This window comes from Bos taurus, chromosome 9 (assembly GCF_002263795.3).
Source record: "Bos taurus isolate L1 Dominette 01449 registration number 42190680 breed Hereford chromosome 9, ARS-UCD2.0, whole genome shotgun sequence".
Lineage (NCBI taxonomy): Eukaryota > Metazoa > Chordata > Mammalia > Artiodactyla > Bovidae > Bos > Bos taurus.
This window is the reverse complement of record NC_037336.1, coordinates 102,250,550-102,264,278: the sequence shown is the minus strand read 5'-3', so window position 1 is coordinate 102,264,278 and position 13,729 is coordinate 102,250,550.

The window sequence follows — 13,729 nt, the reverse complement described above, 5'->3', positions numbered from 1 at the left end:
TATGTATGTGAAAACTAAAAAAAAGTATACCCTTTAAATATGTGCAGTTTATTGTATGTCAATTATACCTCAGTAAAGCTGGCAAAAAAGATTCTCCCCTATCGGAAACCTCGATCATGTCATATGTCTACTAAATGTGCCCTTGGTCAAAGTGGTTTCCTGTGTGGTTTTCACTTCTTGAAGTCCTTAGGCTTAGGCAAAAATCTGGCTACTTTTTTCTTTCTGATCCTTTTTAAGTAGATTTCATTTTGGCAACTTTGCTGCTTTTTTTTTCATGGGCAAATATAGCACAAACATGTTAGAAGTAAATCAGCAATCAATATTGGAAATAGAACATACGTTTCAACTGTGTAAAATCTTTCTCTGTGTCTAGAAATGAAGTATACTCTCTAAATTTAAATATAAATTTTTTAAAGTGTTGTCTGGTAAGAAATCCCTGCAGAAATGCACACATAATAATGACTTAGAAATTTTGTGTAGAGACCAGAACAATCAAGCTATTGAGAAATATTAACATAATATTATTGGCTTTGCAAGAAAAAAAATTGCACAATGTGCCCACATTCAGGTGCCACATCCAGTAGCGCTGAAAGTGGCCGGGTCTAAAGACTCCAGAGCTGGGGGCGGAGTCCCAGAGCTGGGGGCGGAGTCCCAGAGCTGGGGGGCGGAGTCCCAGAGCTGGGGGCGGAGTCCCAGAGCTGGGGGCGGAGTCCCAGAGCTGGGGGGCGGAGTCCCAGAGCTGGGGGGGGAGTCCCAGAGCTGGAAGGAAATTGTCAGGATGTGCCGTGTCTCTGCTACAACTCTGATTCCCCTACTGGTTTTCCTTCTGTTTCATGTTCTACATGTGAAAAACGCAGGATGGTAGTGCCAGGCTGTGAGGCCTGTTTAAAAGCATTGACGGTAATAGACCTGTCACTGAAAAATCTAGATACTCAGGGAGCTAGGAGGGAAGATCTGGCGTTTGTGGTATACAGCCTTTTTGTATTACGATTTCTCGCTCATGTGGAAGGGTGCTGTGCAGCTATCTGGTAGAGACGAGTGCAGGAGTCAGACCCACTTGCACTGGAATCCTGATGCTTCAACTTCAGCTTTGTGACCTCGAGCAGCTCAGACGCCTTCCTTGGTGTTCACTTTGTTCTTGTTGCTGTTCACTCACTAAATCATGTCCTACTCTTTGTGACCCCATGGACTGCAGCACGCCAGGCCTCCCTGTCCATCACCATCTCCTGGAGCTTGCTCAGACTCATGTCCATTGAGTCAGTGATGCCATCCAACCCTCTCATCCTCTGTCGTCCCCTTCTCCTCCTGCCCTCAATCTCTCCCAGCATCAGCGTCTTTTCCAATGAGTCAGTTCTTCACATCAGGTGGCCAAAGTATTGGAGTTTCAGCTTCAGCGTCAGTCCTTCTGATGAATATTCAGGGTTGATTTCCTTTAGGATGGGCTGGTTGGATCTCCTTGCTGTGTTTGATTTATGTATCTGTAATAACTGGAAGCAGACTGCCCACCGTCAGGACATGGTTCTCGCAATGATGGAGCACTGATGTCCTTTGTCACAACCGTCTTTCCCAGGATGAAGGTGGAGCAAACAGTCTGGAGGATGGAGCAGCTCCCTCCGTCGAATCTCAAGGGGCTGATGTTTGTAGTAGACACAGTGTCTCCCTCTGGAGTCGGGGGCAGGCTGCTTGCAGCCCATCATAAAAGATTGGGGGGCTTGGAGTTGGTCCCCTGGGGCGCAAACCCCCACGGGACTTGGGGGTGGGGGACAGAGGTAGGCATGGAACTCAGGCTGCCTGTTGAGCTGGGAGTGGTGGGCCCTTTGACTCTGATCTGGAGACTCCTGTCTTCCACCAGCTTCCCTGGCACTGTGCCAGGCTAACCCTCCAGCTTCCACGGAGGGTGAAGCCTCGCCCGTTCCCCATTGCTGACGCTCACCTTCAGGTTTTTGGGAGGATGGGCGGAAGCACTCAATCACCCTGGCAAATGCTAGTCTCTCAAAGTCATGCTCCCTTCTTCTCTGACACCAAGAGCTTTTTTTTCACTACAAATACTTGTCAACTCGTCCTTCTTTCAGGTTTCAGTTGATACCCATAATTAGATTCAAGTTCCATGTCCTAATTATCCCTCTGGGCACACAGGCAGATGAAAAGGAAGTGCATTTTCCACGGTTTTTCTCGCAGCTCAAGTCGGCTGCTCAGGCACCTCCGAGGGTAGACTGAAGCTTTCGCTGTCGGGTGGTGCCCGAGTGTGTGGTGTCGGGGCCTGTTTTAAACGTTATCCATCAAATGTGCACCTTGCGCAGTACAGCACGTTTGTTTTAAAAAGAAATGCGCAAGCGAAGAATGTCCATCACGCATTAATTTTGTCCTGTGTTTCTTGTACAGGAAATAGAAGAGTAGGCTGTGAATAGACCATGAAAAGAAGAAGGAGAACTCGTTCTCGAGAAGGTACAAGCTGACTCCCAGGGCTCGCCACGGCACCGCAGTGCGACAGGAGACTAACCATGTCGCGTTCTTGGGGTGGATTCTCCTGAGAACCTCACAAGTGCTGCGGCGGCTTCCCCTGTTTCCAGTTCCCGTTTGAAGACAGGGCGGAGTCCTCCTAACTTCTGTGACCGCATCCTTGCCTGCTGGACCTCTCCCAACACTGGATATTGATCGTGTGTAAGATCACTGCCCTACAAGAGTTCACAATGTTTAAGAATTCTTGCCAGAGCTTCTCCTAAAAAAAATTTCACAGAGAAATCGTGAAATTACACCACGTGATATAGCATTTCTTTGTCAAAAAACATCTCATTGTAGCTTCTGTTTAAGGAAAGCATCCGCAACCACCCAGCTGTGCCGAGTTTGGTCCCAGTGAACCGTGTCTTTGTAACGTGCTTCTGGGCAATTTCCTTTCGAGCCGCTCTCCAGATCATACACCTGTGAGCCTGATTTGCACCTTGTTTGTCGGAGAAGATTTGAGTTTCCCTCTTACTCTGGGACACGTTTCTGCCTGCGAGCGCCTTGTTCGCATCTGTGACGGGTCTGGCTGCAACCGGGCAACGAGCGACAGCAACACGACGTGTGGGGGTTGCCCCCTTTGTTGTCCGAGAACAGCGGTGTGATCCGCCGTCTGGGCGAGAACAGACCAGAAGCGCCCAATCAGGGCAGCCTGGGCCAGCCGGACCCTGCCCCGCGTGCAGGCTCTGGGCAGACGGCGCCTGTCTTCCCAACACTCAGTTCTCTACGCGTGTGTCCCCCTCCGCGTCCTCGGGAACTCACTGCTCCCCATCCTGGCTGGCTTGTAGAGAGACTAGAAGCAGGATGTTAGGAAGCTCAAGGCCTGGCCTCGTGAGGGTCCTCGTGACGTATGGACGGTGGAGGAAGGGACGACACGGTTCCTAATTCCTGTGACTGCCTGCTCTCAGCCAGCCTTCCCTGGCCCGCTCTATGCCCTCGGCGGGTGACCTGCCCCGTGTGAACTGCAGGCGGCACAGGCTGGAGGGTAGGGGGCAGAGAGAGGGTGGGGTCTCTCTCTCCTCTGCTCCCCAACTTCCTGCCGCCTGGCAGTGGCTTTATCCTCTGGACTCGGCTCTGCCTCCGTCTGGGGGTCCAGCATCACTGGTCCGTGCCCTCCAGTCTGGGAGGTGGAATGGAAGTCCAACAGGTGGTACCGCTCCCCTGTTGCTTAGTTCCGAGCGGTCCGGAAGCTCCATCCCCCACCCCGCCCTATATATTGAGATACATGTTGAGATACAGTCCGCATACCGTACGGCTCACGCGTGTACACCATGCGGTGGTTAGGGCTCCATTCGCAGACTCGTGCAGCTGTCACCACCGGCAATTTTAGATCTCTGTCCGCAGCCCAGAAGAAACCCCACGCCATCCACGGCCACCCCTGCCCCACGCCTCTGGCCCGAGGGAAGCACTGCGCCCCTCTCCTTCTGGACGTTTCCCACGAAGGGGCTCCTCCCCCACCTCCCCTCCCTGCGTGTTCCGGGGCCCTGCCCACACCTGTGTAAACAGTGCCTCCATAGAACTCTCCTCGGCTGAACCCTTAGCGGCGTGCCACCCTTTTGGCCAGGAGCCCACTGGCTTAGAGTTGCATGCCAATCTGGTGTGAAAAAAAGAAAGGGAAATTGATTTCCCAGCTCTGGGCATCAGGTGGGTGACGCCCTTACTAAAGAAGTGGAAGCAGAAGGTGTCCGATTGGAGTCACCCTGATCAGCCACAAGGTGCCTGCTCAGTGGGGGCCATCCTGGTGCTCAGGAGCTACTGTAGCCCCGCGGCTCCGTCCTGAACCCCCGCCCTTCGCCCCCGGCCCCCGCCCCCCACCGCAGAGGCCCAGCACAGGACCAGAGGAAGCCCGGGAGCAGCTCAGGACCAGAGGAAGCCCGGGATCAGCCCAGGCTCTCTTTGCTCCTTGCAGGGCGTGAAGACCCCCCAGCCCCACCCTCCTGCCCCTATTACCCTTCAGACGCCTTTAGCTGCGTCTTCCAATGCCCTTTTCCCGTCCCCATGTCCCTGGCCTGCCCGGCCTCCATCCCACGGCGTTCTGCACCGCAGAAGGCCGGCTCCGGTCCCACAACAAATGGGATCAAGTTTGCAGAAAGGTGAGTGAAGGGGAGTGAACCAGTGGATGGAGCCGTGGCCTCTTGACAGGCTGGGGGCTCCATGGGCTCTAGCTTCTCCACTGATCATGGAGTTAGCAGAAGTCTAGATGAATTCTTGGGGGATCCAGCGCTGATGGACAGAAGGAAGAAGGGAAGTCCACCGAGGAGACTGTTCGGGAAGACGCGGGAAGCGTTCCGGGAGAGTCAGGGAAGGGCCGTCGGGGTCCCAGGGGGGACCCTGCTCTCAGATTTATCAGTTTTGGAACTCATGGGCAACCAGCAAGGACAGCTTCTCTAGGGAGTCAGGCTTGGTGAGTTTTGTTTCCCTACTAGTTGGGAGGTTGGGAATCAGATTTCAGCTCTGTGGAGTGTGAAGGAGTGGAAGGAAAGAGTGGAAGTCAAATCAGGAAGTGCAAGGTTTTAAGAAGTCTGGTGGCAAACGCAGCAGAATAGAAGAGCAGAGTCTGAGGATTTCCAAGGAGGCACCGTGGAATACATCCCAATGGCGACGGGGCGGCCTCAGAGGAGCGGAGAGCGGGGTGAGGACACAGAGGGGACGGGAGGGAGCACCTGCCCCACGGTCTCCATTCTGGCCCCACCTCCATGTGCTGCGTCCCGCGGAGGGGCTGGGGGTCTCTAACAGCAGCAGCACCCCTCAGCTTCGGTGTTTTCTCTTTATCCTGAGCCCGCTCTGTCCTGAACTTCCCTTCACTCTCTCTAATTCCTTAGCCATCACATTTCTTAGCCGACAAGCTGAGATATGAAATCTGTTAAAGAAACATACAGCAAGAAGTATGAGGAAGAAGAAAAACCATAGAACAAATACAGGATTTTAAGGTCACTGAAGTCTGGAACCACTGACTGTGGGTATGAAGCACCCTCTCTAATTCAATGGCTATAAATGACATAATTGTCCAAAAATTACTCTCTTAACAAAGGCACAGAATCACACACTTCAGTTCAGTTCAGCCACTCAGTCGTGTCTGACTCTGCGACCCCATGAATTGCAGCATGCCAGGCCTCCCTGTCCATCGCCAACTCCCGGAGTTCACTCAGACTCATGTCCATCGGGTCAGTGATGCCATCCAGCCATCTCATCCTCTGTCATCCCCTTCTCCTCCTGCCCCCAATCCCTCCCAGCATCAGAGTCTTTTCCAATGAGTCAACTCTTCGCATGAGGTGGCCAAAGTACTGGAGTTTCAGCTTCAGCATCAATCCTTCCAATGAACACCCAGGACTGATCTCCTTTAGGATGCACTGGTTAGATCTCCTTGCAGTCCAAGGGACTCTCAAACTTAATAAAAGGTTAAAGTGTTACGTGTTTCAGAATGCAGAAAAAAGGTTTCACACATTGCAAACTGTCTAGAGTAGAAGTGTTAGCCCTTGTCCCTCCCCATCCCCATCTAGGCTGTCACGAGCATGGGCTGCACTCGCTCCGTCACCCAGCAGGTCCCCCCTGGCCGGCTGGCTGACACGTGTGATGTGTGCGGCTCCGTGCAGCCCGCAGCTCATCCCACCCTCTTCGAACCCTCCCCGCCCGCCCCGTGTCCACAAGTCTCCCCTCTGTGTCTTCATCTCCACTGCTGCCCTGCAAGTAGGCTCATCTGTACCATCTTCCCAGATTCATGCCTTTGCCTGGCAGAAACCAACACGATATTGTAAAGCAGTTATCCGCCAGTAAAAAAAAATTGATGGGAAGAGCTGACTCATTTGAAAAGACCCTAATGCTGAGAAAGATTGAGGGCAGGAGGAGAAGGGGACCACAGAGGATAAGATGGTTGCATGGTATCACCGACTCAATGGACATGAGTTTGGGTGGACTCCGGGAGTTGGTGGTGGACAGGGAGGCCTGGCTTGCTGCAGTCCATGGGGTCGCAAAGAGTCGGAAACGACTGAGCGACTAAACTGAAATGAAAAAAATTTTTTTAAGTATTAGCCCTTAAAGGAATAAGTTTCCACTGTTTAGAAAAATAAATCGTGTGAAAACGTTCAGTCTCTAGTAACGCCCACCAAATCACGTGTTGGCACCCCGGTGGTCACAGTGCGGAGCGGAGCAGCGGGTCCGGGCGGTGGCCCTGGAGCCTGTGGCCTCGGGGCCCTGGAGCCGCACACCCGGTCCCACAGGCCGCCAGCTTCCTGGGCTGGACCCTCAGGGGTCGCCTGAGCTGTCCCAGGCCCTCTTCTCAAGAAAAAAGAAAAAAAGTTTTTAATGGATGACTACTTGCCAACTTGAGTAACTTGAAACTTGGTTCAGTTTGTTACCAGATTAAATTTAGGTGTTTCAGGCAGATGTATCCAACCTCAGAAGCTCTGCCTTTCAGCTTTCCTCTGTAGGTATGAAGAGCGACATTGTTAGCTCGGATCCCCGCCCTGACAAGGAGCCTCCAGCACGCTAGGATGAGAGGTCCGGCCTCCGTTGAGGGACCCTCTCTGACCCCACCCAGAACTGTCTTCCTCTTCTCGCTTTTCTCACTGTGGCTTCTCGGGTGTGTCTTCTGGGCTAGAATATAAATGTTTGCAGAGCATAAATGTCTCCACCTGCGCACCACCTTTCCTCTGTCACAGGGCCCTTCCCATGACCCTCTGTGTGCTCTGGGTGTCTAGTTAGTGCTCAAAGACGCGATCCGATTGACCTGCAGAACCCGGCCTGAAGCCAAGAAAGCCGGCCTGTTTAGAGCGACAACGTACCGTTTCCACGACAGTCAGCACACTGCTTGTTTGCTCCGTCTCACCAGTAGCTGACGGAGACGTCTGCACCCATCGGGAGATGAGCCTGCTGATGGAATGCGGAGGCGTGATGGAGGCAGCTGCGTGGCCAGCGCGGCACTCAGCAGGGCTCCCAGCGCCTCCATGGGGTTGCCCTGCCTCCCCGGACGCCCCTGGGGTCACTGAGGGGCACAGGAACCGTACCCCAGCTCCCTAGGCTGCCAGATGGTGGAGAGGGCTGGCCCCCTTCTCCCACTGTCTGCTCTTGTCTGCTGTGCACAGCTGAGACAGCCTCATCTCCGTCACAAAGCGAAATTTGAAAGAGTGAAGGTTACGGGTAGAATCTGAATCAGCAGGAGACTTAATGTCGCTCATTCCAGAGATGGGGAAAATCTAGTTATTGATCTGACTCATTCTCCTCAAAAACAAATTCACACGTTGAGCAATTCGGACAAATGAAGGGTGAAGTTAACCGTATGCGGTACTCAGAACCTGACCTAACAAAGTATCTCCAGTTTTGGAGACCTTCAGGACCGTGGGCAAGACTTCAGTTCTGTTTCGCTTGGCTGGTGAGAACCACTTAACTTACGGAGTTTCTGTTTGACCTAAGAAGGCTTTCCGTCTTCATCCATGAGGGGGACAGTTTATTTATCTGTGGGTCCTACACTTTTCTGGAACTCTCCCCTGAGGGGTAAGCCCCACATTCGGCCCCGCACACGTGTTCCGGAGCATGGGCGCCTCTCCCCGCTCAGGTCAGGACCCGAGGTGAGGCCGCGGGACGCCGCTCCTGTTTCCACCTCAGAGTTGGAGACTCGGGCGCGCAGGCCGGAGTCGCGGTCAGCTTTGCCCGGGACCACGTCCCCTCAGCAGGCCTGGCATAGAGACGGCCCCAGCCGGAACGACCATCAGCCCTCCCTGGAGGAGGTCAGAGGGTTTTCAGCAGCGGGCAGGGCTCCCCTGGGTCAGTGGCCCTTGTCATGTGTGCAGTGAAGGCCCCGTTCTTCCCGACACCCCCGGTTCCCAACCCCCTGAGCCTCTGTCCTCTGGTCCCCGGGGACCCCACCGATGCCCTCTGGCCCCCATCCCCGCCTTCTGGCCCCCATCCCCCCTAAGCCTCCATCCACTGACCATCTGCTGCCCCCTGGGTCATCTCCATCCCCCCGAGCCTCCGTCTGCTGCCCCCGGGTTCCTGGGAGGGGAGGCCAGGGGTGCAGCTCCTCCTCGGCTCCGCTCTGGCCCATCTCACCACTGCCCACTGTTCTCAGGGATTTAAATATTAATACTAAGTCACAGGCCCTTCTTTAGTTAAGAAAATGAAGTTTCATCGGAGTTGTTGCCACCAGGTCAAGAGGGACGGGGAAGATGGAAAACAGCCGGAGAGCTCTGTGCTGAGAAATGGCGGGCAGACATGCATTGAGCACCCACTGTTTACCCCTCGTTGGTGTTCGTTCCGTCGTCCAGGGCAGCAGGCTGAGGGTGCTCAGGGACCGGCCATCACTGCCGGTGAGGGGCAGGGCCTCCAGGCTGCGGGTGGGAGCAGGGTGGCTGTCCTGAGCCCCGGCGGGCAGACAAGACCGCCAGCTGGAGCTGCACACTCCAATGAACATTCAGGCCTGATTTCCTTTAGGATGGACTGGTTGGATCTCCTTGCCGTCCAAGGGATGATACTCAGCATCTAACCTTGGGGAACTTGAGCCAAAACCCCAAGAGGGCTGCTTTGAGATTCTGAGACGTTGAAGGTGAGGAGGACTTTGGTCATGTTCTTATCAAAAATTGCTCTGAGTACTGTCATAAAAGGAAAGCAAGCTGTGGCCTCAGACAAGGCCATAAAGCACGGATGTCGTTACAGCACTCACGTGCGTTTCTTTTCAAACGGCCGAGGGGGCTACTCAGACGCACACCTTGGCCAGCGGGCTGCACACCTGGCAGGCCCGACCAGGACGCGGTCAGTGGAAACGGGGCTGGCAGGAAGGGATGCACACAGGATGCTTTATTTTCCTGGGCTTTTGCATTTTAAGGATGTGGCTTCAGTCGTCTGATTACCCTGTGGAGGGCGGCCCTGCGGAGAGCCGTGGAGACGGCCGGCATGCCTGCGGGCCTTCTGATCCGTGTGACAATTCTCACTCCTTACGGAAGTAATGATGCACAGAAAAGGGTCCTCAAATCCCCAGCGTGGTGGGGTTCACAGGCCCGGCACACCTCCCTGGTCAGGGGAGACTCAGCCACACCCTCGGACCCCGGCGCCTCGCCAGCCATTTCCAGGCTCTGTCACCCCAGCCCACCCTCCCCTTCCTGCCTACCCTCCCCCCTTCCCTGCCTCCCCCTCCCTGCCTCCCCCTCCCCTGCCTCCCCTCCCCTGCCAGCCCTCCCCCTCCCCTGCCTGCCCTCTCCCTCCCTACTTACCCTCCCCCTTCCCTGCCTCCCCTCCCCCTCCCTGCCTCCCCTCCCTACTTCCCTACCTGCCCTCCCCTCCCCCTTCCCTGCCTGCCCCCCCAGTCCCTGCCTACCCTCCCCCCTCCCTGCCTATCCTCCCCGCTTTCCTGCCTGCCCACCCCCCACCCCCAATCCCAACCATGGTGCTGACTTCTGAAAGTTTTTTCTGTTTTGTTATTTTTCTGTATTTTTCATTAGTTTTTTTCAGGTCTTAGTTAATTTTCTTTTTAAAATTTTCTAATTGTTTTTAGAATTCACTTAATTTTAATTGAAGGATAAGTGCTTTATTACATACTGTATTGGTTTCTGCCACACATCAACATGAATCAGCCGTAGGTAGACAGAAGTCCCCTCCCTCATGAACCCCCGCCATCCCTCCCTTTCCTACCCATCTAGGTTGTCACAGAGACCAGATTTGTGTTCCTGACTCAAACAGCGAATTCCCCCTGGCTATCTACTTTGCATATGGTGATGTATATGTTTCCATGCTGTTCTCTCCACGTGTCCCACCCCTCCTTCATCCACGGAGTCCATACGCCTTTTCTATGTCTGCGTCGCCATTACGGCGTGTGCGCTAAGTCACTTCAGTCATGTCCAGCTCTTTGTGACCCCATGGACTGTAGCCCGCCAGGCTCCTCTGTCCATGGGGTTCTCCAGGCAAGAATACTTGAGTGGGTTGTCATGCCCTCCTCCAGGGGATCTTCCCAACCCCGGGATCGAACCTGCATTCTACATTGGCAGGTGATTTCTTTACTGCTGAGCTGCCAGGGAAGCCCATACTTTATTGTTAGGGTGTTTTTTTAATTTGCATTTAGCAGTCTAGAATCTAAGCATACAAGTCCTTTTATAAAACATTATATTTTTATTCATTTTCATCTTTATACAATTCATTGAGTTTACCAGTAAGAAAGCTGCATTTTTCTTCAATTATGTTGTAATGCAGATGCTTAACGAACTAGAGGGGCATTACTTTTATAGTTGTAAATTGATGAGGTTTGATTACAATTTGCTTTAATCGGATGTGAAAGTAGATAATCATGGGTGAAGCAGGTATTCGTTAAATCAAGCCATTTCACAATCATGAAAATTGTCTAGTTGAGGCTTCTCACTCATGGGCATGCAAGAGGGTGAGAGGGTCTGGATGAGCGCTGAGCCTTCCTCCTTCCTGCCTGATGCTTCTCCAGCGTCTTCCGTCCATGCCCCGCCAGTGCAAAGCACGTGCACCCTTCACAGTTATAATTTAAGAGAAATCAGACAGGATAAAAAACACGGGACAAAATGCATTCAAGGGGCGACCCCTCTGATGTGGGTGAGCGGCAGAGAGCATGGAGCCCGGAGCTCAGCCGGCCGTGGCCTCTGACCGGGCGGCCGGGCACCTGCTTTCAGCCCATCTCTGCAGGAGAGACGTTAACTGACGTGCCACATGCTGCAGGTCCCAGCCTGTGTTCTTAGTTACCTCGATTTTCTCCTTCAAAACACAGTATTTTAGGAGGTTTAAAATCGAAACATTAAAATTTGGATGTAAAGAGGAAAAAAAGTAAAATTAAATTCCATGTAAATAGAAAAAAAAAAAAATCACTGCTAGGATTATGTTAAACGCCACACAATCAAGTGCCCACCCTTCAGGAAACACTGAGAAACTATCCCCCAGTACGGCCACAGATCACCAGCTGCTCTGGGGGGAGGCGCCCAGAGGCGGGACGGGTCTGCCGTCCAGGACATCAGTCTGGAAAGAGGTGATCTCATCCATGAGCTGTAATGACAGGCGGAGAAGTGTATGTGTAGACAGGGAAATATGCTTATCCTGAGCGTCCGTAGCATACATAGGTCAGCTGTGTACCAAGGTACAGATTCCGCCTTGATTTCTGATTTGTGTTGAATTTATTCTCACCTCAGGAAGACTCTGTAACCACTAGAGCCCAGCAGAGAACAGGGCGAGACATTGGGTCGGGGGATGTTCGGGGCCGCGGTGGCCTGTGGGTGGCACGGGAGGGGGTGTTGGGGAAGCAGGCAGGGCTTGTGCAGGGGCCAGGAGAGCTCACGGGCACAGGCCCCACTGGGCACTGGGAGCACACACCTGTCCGAGTGCAGGTGACCCGCTGGGGCCTGTGCAGCTGGAGCGCGTGCGGCCCAGGCCGGCCCTCGGCCTGCTGGAGGGTCCCACTCAGGACGGCCCCAGCACACACCTGCTGGGAGGTGAGGGCGTCAGCACCTCGGTTTGGAAGACCCTGGTCCGCTGTGCCATCAGGAGCTTGAGCCGGATGTTTCCTGAGCTGCGTGATGTGTCTGTGAGGATCCGTGACTTTGCACCTGAGATTCTGAGCTTAACCGAGAGCCGGAAGATGACAGGTGTCGGGGGAATGAAGGCAGAAAAGAGGACCCGAGGTTTCCCTGGGGGTCCAGTGTTAAGGATCGCCAGCTGGTGCAGGAGACGCGGGTTCAATCCCCGGTCCAGAAAGATCCCACGTAGCTCAGAGCAGCGAAGCACTGAGCCTTTGCTCGGGGCCTGGAGCTGCGACAGCTGAGCTCAGGGGCGGCAGCTGGAGGGGAGCCCACGGTCGCCACAGCCGGAGAAAAGCCAGCGCAGCGGTGAAGACCCAGCACATCCCAAAGTAAACAAATAAATCAATTTTGTTCAAAGTTAAAGATAAGTTTAAAAAATAGAGGATCTGAGCCAGAATGCAGGAGACTAAGAATCTATAGCAGACCACGAGTACAGGAGCTTCGATCCTCAGGTTTTAAACAATGGGTTGGATTTGGATAGAAAGAGAACACAGCTGTTAAACAGTCAGAGCTGGATTGATTATAAGCTGTTAGCCACTCAATAAACACGCTCTTTATACCGTTACCAAGGATGTCTGGCATTTTCCCTGCTCTGGGAATCAAGCTTGCTCAACATTTTTAAGGCGTAGTTCACCCAAAATCAAGGACTTTTTTTGCATTTAAAAAATGACCCTCTTTTAAAATGATAAATGTAATGAACACACATTATTAATAACTTGGAAAAATAGTGTTTTAAACTGGGATAACATTGCCCGTTAATTCCACCTTCTAGGAGGGGACACAATACTTTGTAAATTTTGTTTCAATCTTTTTCTGTGCAATAGAACTGGGATAATGCAGCGTGTTGGTGACTCTCAGAGGAGGGGAGAGGTGCACGTTAGAATCAGTGGGTGAACTTTTAATAAATACAGAGACACGGGTAACTTTGATATGCATTCCTGGGGAAATCATTGTTGTTTACAGAGATCCGAGCTTGCTTTTTTCCTCTTCACTTTGTCACAAACATTTTCCAGCGTCAATAGATACTTTTCAAAATCTGATTCTTTAAATGACTATAGTTTTCTACCAAGTGGAGGAAAAAACACAATTAATTTCTCCCTTCTCCTGTTCTCAAACATTTAGGACCCATTAGAGGGTTTTGTTAGTTGAATTATTCAGTTGTTGGATGACTATTTTAAAAGCTGTTGTGATATTGAATAAAATAATGAAAAACCCATTTTTTTGTGGTGGCAGGATAGGAGGGTGATCAAAATATCCAAGACAACTATTTTATTATTGCGTAACCCTTGGCTTCCTGCTTAGCTATTTTTCCAGATTTCTATTCATTGTATAAATATGATTTGTGTTCTGACTTCTTTCTCTTCCCGTTGTGTCATAAATGTTTTGTGTGCTTCTGCATTGTCTTTATTTTCATTTTTAACAGCTCTGTCTTCTGCTATAATCTATCCTAATTTTGGTGTCTGAGTTGGGCCATCAGTGAAAGGATGTCCCAAGTAATTTGTTGTTTTTTTGTTTGTATTGTGGAGAAGGCAATGGCAACCCCCTCCAGTACTCTTGCCTGGAAAATCCCATGGACGGAGGAGCCTGGTAGGCTGCAGTCCACGGGGTCGCTAAGTTAGACAAGACTGAGCGACTTCCCTTTCACTTTTCACTTTCATGCATTGGAGAAGGAAATGGCAACCCACTCCAGTGTTCTTGCCTGGAGAATCCCAGGG